The 21,619-nt window shown below is 36.3% G+C and overlaps 1 long non-coding RNA gene across 1 annotated transcript in view; it reads right to left on the bottom strand.

Annotated features, from left to right (window-relative positions):
* Positions 1 to 766: 766 nt before the first annotated feature.
* The window catches only part of LOC113603427 (uncharacterized), a 255,703-nt gene continuing 234,850 nt past the window's right edge, over positions 767 to 21,619 (bottom strand). Inside the window, exons 3-4 of the long non-coding RNA XR_003425011.2 lie at positions 17,949 to 18,003; positions 767 to 3,956 (exon numbers count right to left, since the gene is read on the bottom strand). This is a non-coding gene — a long non-coding RNA (uncharacterized LOC113603427). The remainder of the gene's footprint in view (positions 3,957 to 17,948; positions 18,004 to 21,619) is intronic.

Here is a 21,619-nt window from a genome sequence, read left to right as displayed (position 1 = left end):
CTAGATCTCCATGCCTCAAATTAACACAAATTGGATCTTCTCACAGTGCTCTGCCTTACTTCTATAGCCAACAACTTACTGTAAATTGAGGCCCCAACCTCAATTTACTTAGAAATAAATTAATGCCAAAACCCAACATATATATAAATTGCTCTGTCACAATGACCTTACCCTTAAAAGACACAATATTTATTTTATCATTTTATTGTTGTATCTCACAAGGAGGGGCAAAGGCAAATTTTAAAAAAAGATACAGAGTAATAGCTGTAATGCAGACACTTGTGTAATTACACCTGAGCCAAGAAATAGAACACAGCTATCAACACAGATGTTCTTGTGAGGGTACTTTTCCTACAGACAGTCACACACATACGTAGAAATAATGATATAGTGGAAAAGACATGAATTATAAGATTACACAGACCTGGGATTAATTGTATTTCCCTTACTTATAAACTATGGGATTTTTAGCCAAGTCACTTAATCTCTTTGGCCCTCAGCACTCACTTTTGTAAAATGGGAATGATAAAGCCTGCATTTCAGTATTGCTGTGAGATTAATATAAATACATAAGCATATATATTATATGTGGGGGCATCTATAGTTCAGTGACAGTAGCTATTACCATTAGTAATTATATTTCAAAGCCATCACGATGTATACTGGCTTCAACACATGATAACTTCACTCATTTTAGTAATTTAAATTATAAACTTTTGCCTTGGCTAAAAAATTTGTCTTTGGAATAATTACGTATCTAAGGAATAATGATTTCTTAAGCAAATGGATATGTTATATTAGAATATAGAACATTTATTTAAATAACCTTTAAGCATTGTTTGTATACACTGCAAATTCAAAAGTTTTGTTAAAATATATCCAGCAGACTTCCCAATTTGATTGCACATTGTTGTTTACTAAAATATTATAGGAATGATATTTTACTGAAACATTCTAAGTTGAGACTTTTAATTAATTGACCATAATAGACTATCTCCAATTAATTGGATTTAGTGCTTTGATGGAGTATTACTACATTTCTATTAATAGCCCTTTGTATCAACACAGTTTTACAAATATGATTAAACTGAATTATTAAACAATCCCCTTATAGAATAAATTTCACACCAGGCTATTCTAGCATGTAATTCTTGGGAAAACCTACACATAAGCTGATAAGAGAGTGGTCCCAAATTTTCTAGAATTCTCAGGAAATACATCAGTCTGTTTAAATTACTTTTCCACCTGTGTTTCTTTCATGATGGCAAGATTAGGAAAGAGCTTTTGGGAATATATTTAGATAATTAGTATTTAACCCTTTATGTTTAGTTTTGACTTATGCCCTACACCTGAGAATACATGCATGGACAATCATTTTATCTTCCCACAACAGTAAATACATGTTCTTGTTACATTGTGGGTTTGAGTCTCATCTCTGAAACTCTTCCTATTTGATATTGATATCTTTATATCTTTTAGATTTGGTTGTGTCACTCTTAAAATTGAAATAATAATACCAGCTGTACCTATAGCATAGATTTATATTAAGTATTAACTGACAATGTAAAGTACACTCTTTTAAAACCATAAATTCATATACTCATGGAAATTATGACTGCTATTTTCTCATCTGGACAGAGTTTAGTTAACTCAATTTTTATGAGTTGTGATAGTCTTGAGATGGATTATTTTACAGATCCTTCTTCACTGTTTACCTTACTTTGTGGATGTCTTTAGAATGTAAAAGGAAAAGGCATGTTTATGGCTACATACTTTGTGGATTAACACTTCCAAGAAGAATCTCAGCCCTCATCATTTTGTTAGGTCTATCAAGCGGGATCTCACCACTCAGGAATGCACTAGTTATGATTCAAAAACTTTCACAATTCACTTTTGCATTAAAACGGATAATACTCATTACTTTGACTAAGACTTGTAATTAAGATTATTCTTTAAATCATCTGACTAAAGATAACGTGTGGATACAGCAACAAGCATATTAAGCTCATGTAGATCCATCAAGGAAGTTGCTGTAACATGGTTTCCTCTTCCTGAAAGGTTCTTACCTTTCTCTTCCTGTTGAAATCTGACACATAATTTAGAACCCAACTTAGCTGTTACCTTTTCTATGATAATTCCCCAAAGAGAATCAATGTATGGCCTTTCCTCATCCCTAAAATCTACCTCTCCTCTAGTGCATGTCTGCTGCCTCTCCCAACCATTGGCTCCTGGCATCCTTCAGGTCAGGAAACTAGCCTCACTCATTGTTATATCCTTTGAGTTATCATAATGTTTTTCATGTTTGTCATTGTGGTGGTATATGCATTTCCCCCAATTATCTGATATCATTTTCTTTCTCATATTTTTCACTTGGGCATATGAGTACCCAGAATAATGACTATGTTTCCAAAGCTAGGTGTGGCCTTGTGACTAGGTCCATCTAGGTCATGATTTAAGAGCAGAAATGACATCAGAAAATTCTGGGTTGTGCCTCTTAAAATGGAATGTACTTCTCTTTAACTTCTTTTCCCTTTCTTATGAGTCATCTTGAAACATGCAGATGAGGGCAACATTCTAGAGAGCATAAAACAACATGATATAAGAAGACTGTGCCTTCACACCATGGAGCTACCATCCTAATTCTGGTATTCTTATACTCAGGTGGTTAGTAGAGAGAAAAACAACACTTCCACTATGTTTAAGCTTCTATTGTTTTGAGTTTCTGTCATGGCAGTCAAACTTATACCCTAATAAATACACTTCCATACTGGGGATGCAAATAATTCAGGTTGGACAGAATATATGTTTTCTAACACCCCTTTGGGTATTATTTGCTGGTATTTGTTCTTTTAGCTATACAGATCATCTAAGCTCTGGATTACAAATACATTTAGGTTATCTGTTAATAGTGATGACATTTTTTCAGGTATTTAACAGCAGTCTCTTCTCTTCAGGAATAGGATTCCAAAAAGAGATTGTAGAAAGAGCATCACTTTCTTGTTGATATAACGTTGACTATGGGTCTAAATCTAGACTGTATTAGAGATTGTTTTGTTCATTTTCTTTGTCTTTCCATTTTCTGGGAGGCTTCTATATTTGGGATTGCTTTATGTATTATTTATCCTTTTAGTCTCAACAATGAATATTGTTTTCTTTAGGAAAGCCTTCCCTGAACTTACAGACTTGTTAAAAATTAATATAATATAGTACTATATTTATTATTACTGAAATTACTGCAATTATATAACACTTTGTATAAATTTTAATTTGATGCCTGATCCCCCAACCAGACTAAGTTCCACGAGGGCAAAGACAATGTCTATAAAGTTAACTGATGTATCCTAAGGGCCTGTAATATTCTATGTATTCAATAATTATTTGTAGGAAGAAAGGAAGGAAGTAAAAAAAGAGAGAAAGAGGAAAGCTACCTAGCCATGAAAAGGAGAAGAACTAGAAGCCATTTTGGGGATCTGATTATTTGAAATACCCATACAATGAGGGAAAGTATGTTTCTAGAGGGGAGGGCTTTGGGTCATTAAGATTAATTTCCTCAGTTCTCTTCATTCTGTGTGGGTAATTATAAAAGAAAAGAAATAAGACTGTCCTTTTTATTATTATTATTATTTTCTTCCATATTCTAAACAAGTCAAAGCTTAAAAACTTTGCCTATTTGCAAATCAGCAATTACCTCCAAAAAATTATCTATAGCATGTTGGGATTTATGTCCAGGGTCTTCCCCTTTTTATTTCTTGAACAAGAATTTGCCAAGAGGGACTTGATCAGGCCCACCTCTGGTGCTGCCTGTCTGACTGAATTTCCTGGTTCTCTAGGTGGTGTTGGAAATGTCACTTGAAGGAGTGCTGCCAAGCTAGGAAATGACTGCTTATGACTCCACATGCAGATAGGGACAGGTGTCTTCATCTGGCTGCTGGCAGTTTCTATGCCATGAGAAGTTTCTGTAAAAAAAGAACGATAAAGTCGCTTTTGAAATAGGGATTTTAAATTTCGAGTACATCTCAAATCAAAAATATTTGACAGAGTTGACCCTCCTGCACACTGATACACTTTGTTCACTTGGCTTCCAGAATACCACATTCTGCTGGCTTTCTTCTACCTCCTGACCATTTCCTCTCGGTCTCTTTTACTCATTAGGGTGCCTCATAACTCATTTCCAGGATCTCTTCTCTTTCCTACTTGCACTTCCTAGAAGAATTTATTTGTATTCACAGTTCTGATCATGATGTCTGCTGATGAGTTCCAATTTTGTATCCCTAGCTATACTGCAGACCCATGCACCCAACCATTTCATTTCATTTGGCTGTCCACAGTCACCACAAATTCACCATAACAAAAAATGAACTTCTGTCCCACCTCCAAACTTGCATAATCTCAGTTTATTGAAACCCAAACTTCGAGTTGTGGAAGGAAAAAGAAAAACGTGACATTAAGATAAAGCTTTGAGTCTTCTCTCTTACATTTTACTGCAGAGCCAGCAGGACATCTTGTGTACTCTACCTCAAGATATATCCATACTTTGGCCATTTTTCATATGACCTACAGCATATTTTGCCTGCATTATTAAATAACTTCCTATGTGGTCTCCCTGATTTTACAAAATGTTTTGTCCTTATCACCAAATCTTCAAATAACAACCGGGTGATTCTTTCAAAATATAAGTCAGATAATGTCATCTGTCTCTCCAAACACTGTAGTGGTTCCCCATTCCATACCATGTTACAGCCAATGTCCTTTTCTCCACAGCTTTGTGTTATCTGCCCCCATGACCTGCCCAACCTCATCTCCTTTTCTCCTTGTTGCTCACTCTGCTTCAGCCATGCTAGCCTGTTCCCTGGTGTTCAAATGCAGCCTCTCATACCAGGGCCTTTACACTGGCATTCCCTCTGCCTGGAATGTTCTTTCTCCAGACGTCCACATGGCTAACTCTCTTACCACCTTTGGGCCCTACTAAAATATCATTTCCTCTGAGATCTATCCTGCACCACCCTACTACAACCTAACCCCTCCAATTGTGTTGGGTTTTCTTTAACCATATTCATTTCATCTTCTAATATTTTCTCTAATTTATGTATTTTTGTGCCAATTCTGTGTTGTGCATCATTCCTATGATAATATAAGTTTCATTAATGCAGGAATTTTTATTGTTTTATTTAATGACTGGAACTTGTTTCTGACACACAGTAGGGGGTTAATAAATATTTATTACACAGATAACAATTTGGTAGGAACAGGCCAAGTTTGCCTGCTATGACCACTACTGTTCAGTATGATATCAGCTGACCAAGTTGGTGAAAGAGAAAGAGGAAAATAAATGAGTTATAAATAACAGAAAGGGAGAGCCAAAACTGACTACATGCATATATGATTATCTACCTATAAAACAAGGAAGTCGCCTAAGAGATCTATAAGAATGAATGAGAGAATTCAGTAAAAAGGATACATTAATGTTCAATATGTATTTTTTATTAATAATTTTTCTATGTGCCAAAAGTAACCAAATTTTAAAAATAAAGTCATGGACAGAAAGATATCATATTTGCAATATCAAAAAAAATAGAATAAAATGTATAGGAACACACCTAATATAAGAAGCTCGAGGCTAACAATAAGAAAACTGTCAAATAAAATATCAAATAAATTAAATAGCATACCAATATCATGAACAGGAAGATGTATTATTATAGACAGAAATATTTCCCAAAGTAATTGATGATTTTAGTGTATTTGCATCAAAATACTAAAAGGAATTTTATAACTTTAACAACTTATTTCAGTTCAAATGGAAGAAAAATCTTTAAGTATATTCAATACACTTCTACCAATGGTTAAGAGAGGGAGAGAAATTGTATTATTAGTACAGGATAGACTGATCCATGATATTTCAAATTTCTTAGCAAAAGATTGACTATTAAATCATGTGCAGATAATTTGCTTTTTATTTGGAAAATAATAAAGTCAAACTATAATTCAGACATATATCAAGTTCAATTTGCAATGGATCAAAGAGCTATAACCAAGCTACATAAATATTGTGAGAAATAATAAGAATATATTATAATTTTATAGTAGAGAAGGGCTTCCTTAAGAAAGATACAAAATCCAAAAACATCTAAGAAATACATTACCCCCTTTGCCCTCATAAAAATGAACAAAAATAATTTTTAAAAATAGGTTAGCATAGACATCATTAACATTCTGGATAAATATCCAGGATGCATAAAGAGCTCTTTCAAATCAGTAGAAAAACAGACAAGCCTCCCAGAAGGCAAAATATATGAAAATATAGTTTACAGAAAAAAAAGAGAAATAAATATGGAAAAGCTTAATCTCACTGATAGGGAAACCTCAACTGAAAGAGAACTTTTTTACACATCTAATGCATAAAAAAGTTTAAAATACTGGCAAAATTGGGGCACCTGGTTGGCTCAGTCAGCTAAGCATCTGACTTCGACTGAGATCATGATCTCGCAGTCAATGAGTTCCATCCTAGCATTGGGCTCTGTGCTGACAGCTCAGAGCCTGGAGCCTGTCTCAGATTCTGTCTCCTCTCTCTGCCCCATCCCTGCTTGCACTCTGTCCCTCTCACTCTCTCTCAAAAATAAACATTAAAAATATTTTAAAAATAACATTAAATATTGCCAAAATGAAGTATCAAACAAATATATACAGAAATGGAAATATATCATACACTCTGGGTAATAGGTGAAAACGTTTGAAGCCACTTATTTAATGACTCCAATCCCCTGCCACTCTCTCTTAAATATTGCCTATAAACCCAGAAGTCTCAAAAGCTTGTTTTTTTTTTTTGTTTGTTTGTTGTGTTGTGTTTTGCTTTTATTTCTTTCTAAATAAGGAAAAAATTAGGAGGGAATATAACAAACACTCTCTCCTCTTTTTGATATAGATGTTATTCTCTCTCCTTGATTCCAATTACTCTTATCAACTCAACCATGTATTGACCACTTAGGGCCTCCCAGTTATAAATGCCATAGCAAAAAAACAAAAACAAATTTTATATATACATACACGTACACACAGTGAATCAGAGTCCATGGGCTATACAACCTATTGGATGAAGAAGAGCCTCTATAAGTATCTCTTATTCAAGATAGATTGTTAAGTCCTCTGATAAAGGCACAATACCAATTGCTATGGTACCACTGGGGAGGAAGAGATTAATTGCTTCCATTACCACATTTTTAAAATCAATTTATCAGGATCCCAGCTTTGCAATTAAAGGAAATTTTCCAAGGCACTTAGAACAAAGTATCTTTATGTAATTTTCTTTCACTAATCTCCTCCAGGTCCTTCCACTCAGTTACAAGTGATGGGATTTTTTTTCTTTTTTCTTTATTCCTTTTCTTTTCTCTCCACTCCCCACCCCTCTCTCTGGTCACAGTATGACTCAGAATGAAAGAGTGACTTTGGATACAGTGTTGATGCCTTAAATGGCTTCACTATTGCCATTTATAATCTCAGAAATATCATATAATAAAGGTCATTCATTCTACCAGCATGGCAAAAAGTTTTGGAGAAAATTATGCACATAGGAAATTTGTGAATTCCTTACACTCTAAAATTGTGAAAGATTTCTACCGGTTATCTCTTTGGGAGATAATGTTCTGAATATTTCTTGTTTCTTATTTGTTGAAAATTATGTAATTTTTCCAACTTTATAACAAAACATTTAGAAACTAAATTGAGAACAAGAAGCTAAATTTTGCTACCAATTTACAAATGAAATTTCTCAATTTGTATTTACTTATTCTTTCAACTAATATTTGTCAAATACCTATTAAGTTCAAAGAACTCTTCTACATGTCAGGAGACAGAGGTGAACAAAATATGCTAAGTCCCTAAACTCACTGGATTTGTTTCCTCATAGAAGAAACCAACAACAAATAAACATAAACACAGCACAATTTCATATAGCAATAGGTGTTAAAAGTGGCAAGAGAGGGATGGATTCAGGGGATAGCAAGTGATAGGAGAAAAGGCTAAGATCTACTGGTAAAGAAAAAATAAGTGATGTTTGAGTAAAGTTAACAAATGAGAACACATTCTATGTGGATATGAGGAAACACCATTCTAAGCAGAGAGACTCACAAGTGCAAAGACCCAGAGGGAACCAGGTATATTCCAAGAACTCTTAGAATTGTTACAGTTTGCCAAAACTGAGAAGGTCCCTAGGATGCTTCTCTTTCGGTGCAAAAACAGAAAATCCTGTAAAAACGAGTTGGAATCCTACCTTAGAAAGATACTCTGACCAGAGTGGATGAAGAATGGACAAAGTGGTGGGAGATGAGTTTACTGAGGCAGGCAGGTGCTGAATACTGTGGAACCTTCAGAATCAGGTAAAGAGACTGTACATTTTAGTGTGACAGAAGTTTGGAGGGATATAATCAGGAGAACCATGTGATCTATTTGTTTTATTGAAATAAGTAGGCATCCTTCATATTGGAAAGGCTTACTGATCTGAAGGTCAGGGTCAGAAAATTCTGGGCAGAAAATTCACCAGCCCTCAACAATATATTTAGAAATATTTTTTGTAAGTGCTTTACCACTTCTCTGTTAAGAATCTGGAGCAAACAGCCTTCACATAGAGGAAAATGTTGAAATAAACTACCGTGGGTTTGTTGACATAGGTAAGAGATCTCAGATTCTGGCCATGACCTATTCATCACCTCTCAGTCATTCTGAACTGAATGTGATCACTAATATGATTTGAGACCAAGAGCTCTTTATTCAGCAGAAATACTGAAGGTCTGTCCCACTACAGTTTCTGTGTTAATGTCTCTGTTTTTATAGTGTATTTCCTGGAAAGTCTCAAAGCAATTTCTCTAAGCTATGAAAATGTCCTTATATTTTGGCCCAAATGGAGAAATATATCCCTTCATGGCTAGAATGACTACCTCTAAATGGACTGCTATGTTCAGTCTAAACTGTAACAGTAAAATACTAAAGTCTAACTTTCTTTGGTGCTGTGCTTCTCTCCACTGTGCTTCATTTTGTCTGAAGCACAATGCTCAGAGAAAAAAAAAATTAATTAAATGATTGACAAAAGGGGGTAAAAAGATGGTGATATTACCAGTCAAGCAAGTAAAGGATGCAAGAAGAAAGAAAAGATGAAGTAAAGGTAAGAGAAGAATTCCATTTACCAAGGAAAAGCTAAAGCTTGCTCCCTCTTATGGAGATCATAAAAGTCCTGTACATTTTCAAGTCCTTTCCAGTGGAGGAGCTTCTCAATAAATGGATGACATAGGATCCAAAGATGGAAAAGGTAAAGATAGCAAGAAAGAATAATTTACATGCACTCTGTTTTCTCTAATTTCCTTTGACATCACGTTCTCCCTGAACTAGTCACTGCCTCTTTCTAATCAGAATGTAAAATATTTCTTCTTTGGAATAGAGAGTTGGAAAAAAATTAAAATTATTAATAATAGCTTGAAACAGTTATATCAGAGTGGATGGATTAATGGTGAATTGCTTTTATTTTAAATTTTCTTCCATGCCTTTATTATTATGCTAAAATTGATAAAACCAAATTATAGAATGATACACGTAGATACATGTAGATGGAACCAAATTTATTGTTCAATGAATCTAGTTTAAATTTAATTAATTGGATTTTTAATGAGATTTAACATAGGTATATATAACAAAGTATATAGAGTACAAGGTATAAATAACATTAGGTTATATGTGCATAGCCTTACTGTATTTATAACAGATTTCCCACTTATCTGTATAGTGCATTTAAGAATCCTAACATTTGGATTATGTATTTCATGAAATATTCATGTCTTCTTTAAGGAAAAAAAAATCTCATTTCACTGAACTAGGGCAGATAGACTGCTTAGGAGATTCCAAGCCTCGAGTATCAAAATCATCAAAATCATCAAAATTTTATACAAAGAATGGCCCATACACAATGTGGTTTCCAGGTAGGCAGATAAGAGTATATACAAACTAAAATATATAATTATGTGCATAATCTTAGGAAGAGACTTTACGATAGAAAAAAAGAAGTAGGAGTCATTGAGTAAAATATTTCAAAATCAGATATGTCTTGGGAAAAAGCAACAGAAATTTCAAGAAAAAATAGGACCAAGTCAAGGATTGGTATGAGGGAGAAATTTCCTGAAAGCTTAAATTTCTTTAAATAAGCTTACTTATTTTTTTATAAGCTGATCACAATGTCACATTAGTTTCAGGTTTGTAGCATAGTGATTCCATATGTCATGCTATGCTCAGCACAAGTGTAGCTTGTCATCATACAAGAATAGTACAATACCATTGACTATATTCCCTATACCATGCCTTTTATCCTCATGAATCATTCCATAATTGGATGCCTGTACCCCCCCAGTGCTCTTCCCCTCCCACCACTGTTTCATACAACTGTACAACAGTTTGTACTCTCTATTATAGGTCTGTTTCTGTTTTTGTTTGTTCGTTTATTTTACTTTTTTATATTCTACATATATGTGAAATCATATGATATTTGTCCTTTTTTAATGTTTATTTATTGAGAGAAAGAGGGAGAGGTAGAGGGAGGGACAGAGAGAGATGGGGACAGAGGATCTGAAGCAGTCTCCATGCTGAGAACAGAGTGCCCAATGCAGGACTCAAACCTAGAAACTGAACTGTGAGATCATGACCTGAGCCGAAGTTGGGTGCTCAACCAACTGAGCCACCCAGGTGCCCTGACATTTGTCTTTATCTAATTACAACTAGCGTAATACCATCAAGGTCTACCCATGTTGTCACAAATGACAAACTATCATCCTTTTTACTTTATTTTTTCCAGTATAGTTAACATAAAGTGTTATGTTAATTTCAGGTGTACAATATAGTAATTCAACAATTCTATATAGGACAGTGCTCATCAAGAGAAGTGTACTCTTAGTCCCTTTGCCCTATTTCACCCATTCCCCATCTACCTCTCCTCTGGTAACCACCTATTTGTTCTCTATAGTTAAGAGTCTGTGTTTTGGTTTCTCTTTTTTTTTTTCCTTTCTTCATTTATTTCTTAAATTCCACATATCAGTGAAATAATATATTTGTTTCTCTCTGACTTCACTTAGCATTATAGTCTCTAGCTCCATCCATTTTTTTTAGATAAAATATGCAATATATTTTCAGATCAGAAGGGCACAGTCAGGAATTCCACAGACAGAGGGAATTCTGTCTCTAGACTGACTTCAGACTAGAGCTGAACATCTACTCTTCCCTGGATCTCCAGTTTATCCCTAAGATCTTAGACTTTATAGCCTCCACATTTTTGCAAGCCAATTCCTTTAAAATCTCTCTCCCTTTCTCTCTTGTGTCTCTATTAACTATAGCCAATATTATTGGGGAAAATGAATAGAAAGTTTCTCCCTCTCTCTGTCTGTATATTGGTTCTGTTGCTCTGGAGAACTCGATGAATGAATAGTCTTTGAAAAATTTCTGTGATCAATACAAAACTGCACACCCCATGTACTTTACTATTGGTCCCGGGGAGCTGGGTGCACATTATTTCATCAGTAATTTTATGTCTATAGCAAATTTCTGGGATAAGTACAAAGAAAGCGTTACTGAATCCAAGTTCTGCTGCCAGTTGCCTGAAAGATCTTTTCTCAAGAGACAAGTTTTGATTGGGAAGGAATCTGAGATTTATTTATGAGGCTGGCAACCTGGGGGAGAAATTGGACTCTTGTCCAAAAACCAACTTTGAGGTTGCTACCTGGCCTGGTGGTTTGTAAAGGGGTTTAGGGTGGTTATTCAACAAAGGGAGTGCAGTGGCCTGCAACGTTTCTTGGCACGGAATGACTTGATGGTGCCAGTTATAAACATTATCTCAATGCTTGGCAGTTGTTTGAGGGGGTCCAGTTCTGGTTAAGTGATGTGCAGGAGGATTCTTCTGTTCTTTTTGCAAAGGAGGGCAAGGTCTGGGCTATAACAGTAGCTTCTACAGTGACTGTCCTTCTTGCTCTCAAGCTCATAGTTTTGTTTTTTTTTTTTCCACTCTGAAGCCAGATGAAGTCTCTTAAGACCTTGGTAACATCACCTACGTCCTGGGTATGGTCCCTGGGCATGGCCGCCGTCGGACTCTGTGGGCTGAGTGAAGTGATGACAGCTGAGCTACCGGAGCAGTCATGGTCACAGAGGTCTCCAGACCCACCTTGCTGGTGACGATATCCCCCACCCCAGACCCACCTCTGTACAGCGGGGACAGAGCCTCCTTTCACACTCGGGGTGCACTGGCCCTCTGGAACCTCTCACAAGGTGAGGACACCTGCCCTCTATTCCCTTTACTACTATGTCTCTGTCTCTCTTGCCATTTTCTATGTGGTTTTTATGTAATTTCTTATGCAGAAGATGCTCAGTGAGCTCTCACTACTTCTTCAGGAGGAATTGCTCTATAAATATGTGCAGATTTGTATGTCCATTTAGGAGTTGAGTTCAGGGTCTTCCTATGCCACTATCTTGGACAGTAACCTTAAATCTAGATGATTTACATTTAAAGTAATTATTGATAGTTGTGTACTTATTGCCATTTTATTCATTGTTTTTTGGTTGTTCTTGTAGTTGTCTGTGCCTTTCTTCTCTCACTCTCTTTCCTTGTTATTGATGATTCTTTAGAGTTCTTCCTGGCTTTTTTCTCTTAATTTTTTGTGTAGCTATTACAGGTTTTGGGTCTGTGGTTACCATGAGGTCCACATGTAAGTAACATCCTATGTATATCAGCAGTCTGCATTAAGTTGATGGTAACTTAGGTTCAAACACATTCTAAAAGAACTTCATTTATACTCCCCACTCCATGTTATGTGTGTGTGTGTGTGTGTGTGTGTGTTGTGTTTTACTTGGTATTAGCTTTAAAAGTGTTCTACTACCTTTACTGTATGTTTGCTTTTACTCATGACATTTTTTTCTTTCAAATTATGGCTTTTTACACTTAAAGTAGTTCCTTTAACATTTCTTGTAAGGCCAGTTTAGTGATGAGCTCCCTTAACTTTTGTTTGGGAAACTGTTTATCCCTTCTTTAATTCTGAATGGTAACCTAGCTGGGTAGAGTATTAATAGTGGTAGTTTTTGTTTTGGTTTGTTTTTTTGTTTGTTTTTTGTGTTTTTTTTTTTCTTTTTAGCACTTTGAATCTATCATTCCACTCCCTTCTAATGTGCAAAGTTTCTTCTGAAAAATCAACTGATGGCCTTATGGGGTTTCAGTTGTATGTTACTAGTTGCTTCTGTATTGCTGCTTTTAAAAATTCTCTCTTTAAGGGTGCCTGGGTGGCTCAGTTTATTAAGCATCCAAATCCTGATTTCAGCTCAAGTCATGATCTCAGAGTCATAAGATCAAGCCCCAAGCTGAGATCTACTCTGGGTATGAGAGCCTGCTTTGGATTCTCTCTCTTTCAAAATAAAAATAAATTCTCTTTGAGATTTTAATTATTATGTGTCATGGTGTATACCTCCTTGGATTCATTTTGTTTGGGGCTCTCAGTGCTTCCTGAATCTTTTCTGCCCCTTTCTTCTCCTTCTGGGACCCCTAGTTTGTTCACTTGATGTTGTCCAAGAGATCATTTAATGTAGCCTCATTTTTAAATTATTTTTTTCTTTTTAAGGTTCATCTTGTGTACATTCCATTACCCTGTTTTCCAGATCATTGATCCATTCTTCTGCATCCTCTAATCTGTTGCCTGCCTCTGGTAATTATTCATTTAATTTATTTTAATTAATATTTTAAATATTTTCTCTCTTTATTGAAGTTCTCACTGAGTTGAATCTACTTTTCCTCCAGTCTTGCAAAATTTCTGTGATCATTATTTTGAATTACTTATCAGGTAGACTGGTTATCTCTTTTTCATTTAGTTCTTTTTCTGAGGTTTTATCTTGTTCTTTCATTTGGAGCATATGCCCCTGTCTTCTCATTTTGCTTGAGTCTTCTTTTTCCCCTATTTATTAGGTAGAACAGCTATATCTCCTAAACTTCAAAGAATGATCTTCTATATGGTTGTCCCCTGTGTAGGCTGTATGTGTCTGATGACTTTGGTTGACTACAGCTGTGGCTGCTGTAGGTTGGGGGTGGTGCTGGCCCCAGGGCACTCCATTCTGGGATTGCCCTTATGACATGGCCTGAGCTGAAGTTGGTATGGGTTGCAGTGATCCCAGTGCTCTTTCCAAAGTACACCCAGGCAGGACAGCTGAGTTGGGCATGGGCCAGGGTAGTCTCTGGGCTCTCTGCACAAAGAGCAACTAGAAGGAAAACTGAAGCTTAAGTGGGTACAAACTGGAGTGTTCTGGGGTGCTGTGCTCAGGGGACACCCTAATGAGGCATCTGGAGCTTGTTGGGGGAGTCTGAGGTGCTCCATGCTGGAGGTACCCTGTGTGGCAACTGGAGCCAAGATGGGCATGAACTGGTGGTTTCCAGGTTGCTATATACACGGGACACTGGCTGGGTGACTGAAGTAAAAGCAATGCAGACTGGGTGGCCCCAGGGCTCTATGAACGGGAGTGCCCCTGTCAAGGGCTTCATCTGGAGCTGAAGCAGTACAGACCTGGGATGTTTGGGGGACAGGGAGGCTTTGTGCCTGTGTCACTTTGGTGAGAGAGCTGGAGCTATAGTGAGCACTGACCAGGAGTGTCCCAGTGTATGTCAGGATGCAGCTGCCTTTGTGGGATGGCTGGCACTGGTGTGGGCCAGGGTACTGTGACTTACTGAGATGGCAGGCTGGCTAGGGTGCCTGGACGCTGCTTCCATCTGCACTGTCAAGATGGAGGGGAAACAAACCACGGTACTCACCAGCCCTTCTGACCCAGAGAGGGTTCCAGCAGCTCCCTCTCCATTTGGCAGGGTTAGAGGACTAATTCCTTTATTTTAGTTGCCCTTTTAAATGATGTTTTTCTTCCTGTGCCCCAGGGCAGAAGAACGTGCTCATTGTCCCAAAGTATTATCCCTCCCTGCTGAGGTTTGCAATGTCAGAGATGCAGGTTTCTTTTGTAACTGTGTCTCTATCTTGATCTTTTTTGTCATTATCTGTGTGGTCTATCATTTGTTTTTCAGAAGCTGTTCAGTCAACCCTCAGCTCTTCAAGAAGAATTGCTGTATAAATAGGTGTAGATGTGTTATGTCTGTTGAGAAGGTGAGTTTAGGGTTTTCTTACATTGCTATCTTGCTATCCTGCTTTAATTTCTAAACTTAGTAATATTTAGCCAGGTATGTGCTCAGGACCAAAGAGGCAAATAAGTGAGATTTAATTGGCCTTAAGAAACTCTTTTAGGGACTCCTGGGTGGCTCAGTCTGTTAAGCATCTGGCTTTTGATTTTGGCTCAGGTTGCAATCTTACAGTTCAGGGGATCCAGCCTCACAGCACAAAGCTGCTTGGGATCGCTCTCTCTCTGCCCCTTGCCCACTCATTCTTTCTCTCTCTCTGTCAAAATAAATAAATATACTTTTTTAAAAAGTTCTTTTAGAAGATATTAGATTAATTTTCATTTATTGAGCTTCTATGTGCTGGATACTGGGCACTTTATTATCTCATTTTATTCTGAGAAAAAGAATGGGTATCTTAGCTAATTTAAATGACTCTTGTAATAGATATCATTAGCACTCATCCCTATCCAGTTTTCATGTTCTTTCCCACACCTAGAAAACAGCAATTCCTAGGTGACTTGAAGTCAGGCAAAGCCATAGGACTAGTGCTAGCCAGTGATATGTGAGTTGAAATGAAAATAGCCACATTCTAGATAGGCCTTTATGAGCTTGTATGACACCTCCATACCTTTGTCTTTTCTAAACAAAGTTGGATGGGAACAACCTGTATCCTTTAGACGTTGTTTGAAAGAGCTTCCCAATCCACATTGGACTTATTATGAGCAAGAAATAAATCTTTCTTGCAATAAAGAGATGAGATTTAAGGATTTATTTACTCCCACAGAAAAGCAGAAAATCCTAACATACACACTTAACTAACATACCAATATACTTACAAACTAATATATAGATACTAATATATATAATAATATGTAGAATATATATATATAAATATATATATATTAAATAAATATATATATATTTATATATATATAAATATATATATATATATATATAAATATAAATATATATATATATGTCAAAGGTTAGGGTTAGATATTAAAATCTATACTTGCCTAACTCTAAAGACCAAGGTCTTTCTACTCCATGATATGGCCTCTAATAAGCAATGTAAAAACTGCTGTTACATGGTGACTTAGGCTCTACGTGCTCTATCAACTTAGATATCATTTTTAACTCAAGGTCCCAAAGGCAGGATAGCTGGGATTCGACTTGGATCTTGCAAAAAGTAGGGCATTATCAACAAAAAGAAAGGAAAGCCGTATAAAATCAGACCTTATGGATGGGCATGAGTATAGTCTCCTTGGGGAGGAGATATATACACTGGGAAACCATAGAATATAAGATTAGAATGCAAGAAGAGCTATTTTCTTGAGTACCGCAATGCTACCCTGAGAAACTTCTATTTAGAATGGTTGAGAAAGTACTAGACCAAGAGTCCAGAGCACTGGAACTGTTCATGTCTGTCAACAGATTTACCTCAGCTGAACACAAGGATCTCCTACTTAATGTATGGGGTAGATTCTGAATACGTTCTAAGAACCCTTACAGTTCTGTATGTCTTCAAGTATACATCTCAAAGTTCCTTTGCATGAATTCACTAGTTACATTTAGGGAAAATTAAAACCAATGGCATTTGATAATCATCAGATTTTTAATAAAGTGGTAATCATCTAGAGTTAGAAATGTTCCCATACTTGTATCAGCACATAAATATTTTTATATTGATTTTGCCACAAGGAGTAATGTCAGTGGAATGATTCTGCTGCTAATAGTGATAGATGTCTACCTATATACAGGCTAAATTGAATAACTTTTTTTTTCTATTACAAGTAGGTTCTATCCTCATTGCCTTTTGGTGGGCAATTCATTATCACCACTTTCCTGGAAATTGATCACAAATTCCTCTAGTCCTCATTTCATCTTTCCCCAAAGCATTTCTTTCTTAGGAAGCTGCTCTGTTCAGAGGCAGTGGGAAAGGTAGCATTATATGACTGCATATGAGCATAGGCATACATTGACTGTCCTATAAATGCTAGCAATCTGTTGAACACTAAAGATTATATAAATCTTAGCAGCTTTACTGATGCTTCATACACAAGCAGCTGTTGTTTCTTGGTCGCCTGATTAAATATGCTGCAAAATTTCTCCCAAGAAAATCTCACCAAAGTTGATTCCAGCAAATCCTTCATAACATCTCTGCTAGCAACTTCAGTTTCTAAGCAATTCAAAGAAAAGACACAATCAATAGCAATTCTTTGAAGGGGGCTGCTCTTTCTCCTTTCAAGACAAGGTATTTATAACACCAGACCAAGTGTTCTAGTCTTGGCTCTGCATTAACCAGCAGTCACTCAACATTTTCAAAATGAACTTCTGAATATTTTAGAGACATGTGGATTGGAATGTGTTTTTGACAATATGTCTCTCTCGATATAACTGTATCTGTTTCTATATCATACATATATGTGTGTGTATACACACACACATATATATATTAAGTAGTATAATTATGGACTATGTATTTAGAGAAAAAAATAATAAAAATTCCTAAAGCTATTAAAAATTCACATTACATTCATGAAATTAACCATCTATGAGACATTCACTGGGGAAATCAAATTAGAAGTCTACCTAAGGTTCCAGTTCAAGATAGCAACATAGAAAGACCCTGAACTCATCTCCTCCATGGACACACCAAATCTATGTTTGTTTATAAAGCAATTCATCCACAAGAAGAATTGAAAGTTGACCTGAAGAGCTTCAGCACAATAAAAGACCACACAGAGAATGGCAGGAGAGCTTAAGACATGATAACAAAGAGAACACCCACCTCTGATGTAGTCAGGAGGGAGAATACTTTGGGATTATGAGCAGATTCATCTGACCTGGGGAATAGAAAAAAGAAAAAAAAAAACTTTGGTTTAAAAGAGCTATAGGAATATAGAGGAGCTATCCCTAGTACCCTGCCAAATGGTAGAGAAGTTACGGAACTCTCTCTCTGGAGTGGAGGGGCTTGAAGGTGCCATGACCCCCTTCCACCTTAATAGTGTGGAGGAGAGAAGGGTCAGGCTGCCCTAGCTGGCCTCAGTGAGCCCCAGACCCCTAACCCACTGGAGCCCTACCTATCCCATGAAGGGAGACCCTGTGCAGTGCACACTGAGATAGCCCAGTCATTGCTCATTATAGCTCCAGCTGTTGTGTCAAGGTAACACAGATGCAATGCACCCCCAGAATTCTACAGGCCCACATCACTATGGCTCCAGCCTCCCAGCCAGGGCATCTACTGCTTGGAGAATCTCAAGAAACCTCAGCCCATTTTCACCTAGATTCTGGTCACCCTGTCAAGGTATCCCCTGTGCAGAGCTCCCCTGGACACCCTGACCTGAGCCTACCTTGGTTCCATCTACCCCACCAGGATACCTCCTATGCTGAGCAATCCAGGAAAACCTGGACTGCATCCTCTTCAGCTTTAGCTGTCCTACCAGGATACCCCCTGCAGAAGCACCCAAGAAATCTCCCAACCCATGTCCCACCTCAGCTCCATCTGCTGGAATGCCCCCTACATGGAGATTCAGCAGACCCTACCAGCCCACATGGAACTTGGGCTCCAGGGATCCCACAAAGTCACCCACTGTAAGAGAGACCCAAGAGACCTCAGTTTGCATCCACTTCAATATCAGCTCTACTATCCAGATATCCTCTGCACAGAGAGCCCCATTACTGCCCAGGCCCACATACACTCTAGCTCTAGGCATCCCACCAGAAAAGCCTCAGGACCTTCAAGCCATACCAGCCAAATTGACCAGACACACAGTGTACACAGAGGACAGCCATACGAGAAGTAACTGTTCTAATTCATAGACACAAATACAGATAGTGAAGCAGAGTGGAGAGACAGAGGTATATGCTCCAAATGAAAAAAAAAAAAAAAAAAAAAACAACACTGGGAAAAAGGGCTAAATGAAAAGTAAGTAACCAATCTACCTGATAAGAGATTAAAATAATGATCATATAGATGCTCACCAGACTGGAGAGAAGAATGTAAGATCTCATGGAGAACCTCAACAAAGAGATAGAAAATATCTATCTATGCAATAACTAAAATGAAAAATACACTAGGGATAATCAACAGTAGATTAGAGGATGCAAAGAATGGATCAGTGATCTGGAAGACATGGTAATGGAAAGCCTCTAAGCTGAATAGCGAAAAGAAAATAGAATTTAAAAGAATGGGGATAGGTTAAGGAATCTATTGGACAACATCAAGCAAACAAACATCACATGATAGGGGTCCCAGAAGTAGAAAAGAAAGGGGCAGAAAACTTATTTGAAGAAATAATAATTGAAAACTCACCTAACCTAAAAAAGGAAAATTCAATCCCAGGAAACACAGAGATTTCCAAATAAGATAAACCCAAAGAGGTCCATACCACCACACAATATTTAAAATTTCAAAGGTTAAAGATAAAATTTTAAAAACAGCAGGAGATAATCAAAAATCTACATACAAGGAAAATCCTATAAGCTATCGACCGATTTTTCAGCAGAAGCTTCACAAGCCAGAAGGGAATGGTATCAAATGCTGAAAGGAAAAAAAAATACAACCAAAAATACTCTAACCAGCAAGGTTATCATTCAGATTTAAAAAAGAGAGAAATAGTTTAATAGACAAATGAAAATTAAAAGTTTTATTACCACTAAACCAACCTTGGAAGGGAACTTCTTTAAGTGGAAAAGGCCAAAATTAAACATAAGAAAATGATGAATAACATATAATGTAACAGTGTATACATATAACATGGGAGTAAAAAAAATATATTTTAGGATGGGTTCAAACATAAGTGACCTTCAAGTTAATATACTGCTATATACTTAGATGTTATATGTGAACCATATAGTAACCACAAACCGAAAACCTACAGTAGAGACACAAAAAATAAAGAGAAAGAAAGCTAAGAAAAATGCAACAAAAAGTCATCACAAGGAAAGGGAGCAAGAGAAGAAGAAAAACAAATAAACTAAAAAAAGCAATCAGAAAACAATTAACAAAATGATAATTAGTATACATCTCTCGATAATTACTTTAAATGCAAATGGTCTAAATGCTCCAACTGAATGATAAAGAAGGTGGAAAGGATAAAGAAACATCTATACGCTGCCTATAAAAGACAGACACATAAAGGCTGAAAGTGAAAGATGGAGAAAGGTATTCCATGTAAATGGAAGAAAAAAAAAAGGTAGCAATACTTATCTCAAACAAAATAGACTTTAACACAAAGACTGTAATAAGAGATAAAGAAGGGCCTTACATAATGATAAAAGGATCAATTGAACGAGAGAATATAACAGTTGTAAATATCTATGCAGCCAATATTTGAGCACCTAAATACCTAAAGCAAATAGTAATGGACATAAAGGGAGAAATTTATAGTATGGGATTTCAACACCCAACTTACATCAATGGATAGATCATCCAGACAGAAAATCAATAAGGAAACATTCTCTGAATGACCCATTAATCATATAGACTTAACAGATGTATACAAATATACCATCCCCCCAGAACACAATACACATTCTTTTTAAGTACACATGAAATATTCTCCAAGATAGATACCATTCAGCTATGTTACTAAAAAGCCAATGAATCAGTGAAGAAATCAAAGAAGTAATCACAATATACATGGAGACAAATGAAAATTAAAACACAATGGCCCAAAAATCTTTAGGTTGGAGCAAAAGCAGTTCTAAGAGACAAATCCAAAATCATACAGACCTACTTCAAGAAAAAAGTAATCTCAAATAAATAACATTACACCTAAAAGAAGTGAAAAAAATAGAACAAAGCCCAAGATTAGTAGAAGGAAGGAAATAGTAAATATAAGGGCAAAAATAAATCAAATAAAGACTAAAAAATGGTAAAGATTAATGAAAACAAGAGCTGGTTCTTTGAAAAGATACACAAAATTGATAAACGTTTGGACAGATTTATCAAGAAAACGAGAGTACCAAAATAAATCAAATTAGAAATTCAAGAGGGGAAAGAACTGACAACACAGAAATACAAAAGATTATGAGACTACTACAAATATTACATGCCAACAAATTAGATAACATAGAAGAAATACATAAAATCATAGAAACATACAATCTTCTGAAACTAAATTAAGAAGAAATAGAAAATCTGGAATGACCAATTTAGTGTTGAAATTGAATTGTATATCAAAAAACTCCCAACAAAAGTGCAGGACCAGATGGATTCACAGATGAATTCTACCAAACATTTAAAGAAGTATTAATACTTATTGTCTTCCCTGTTCCAAACAGAAGAGGAGCGAAAGTGTTTAAGAACATTCTGTGAGACTGGCATTACCCTGATGCCAAAACCAGACAAAGACTACAAGAAAGAAAACTACATGCCAAATATCCCAGATCAACCTAGATGTAGATCCTCAAAAACATATTAGCAAACTACATGCAACATCACATTTACAATCACTG

The sequence above is a fragment of the Acinonyx jubatus genome, chromosome D1 (genome assembly GCF_027475565.1).
Source record: "Acinonyx jubatus isolate Ajub_Pintada_27869175 chromosome D1, VMU_Ajub_asm_v1.0, whole genome shotgun sequence".
In the NCBI taxonomy this organism is placed as follows: domain Eukaryota; kingdom Metazoa; phylum Chordata; class Mammalia; order Carnivora; family Felidae; genus Acinonyx; species Acinonyx jubatus.
This window is presented reverse-complemented; position numbering and strand designations above follow the sequence as displayed.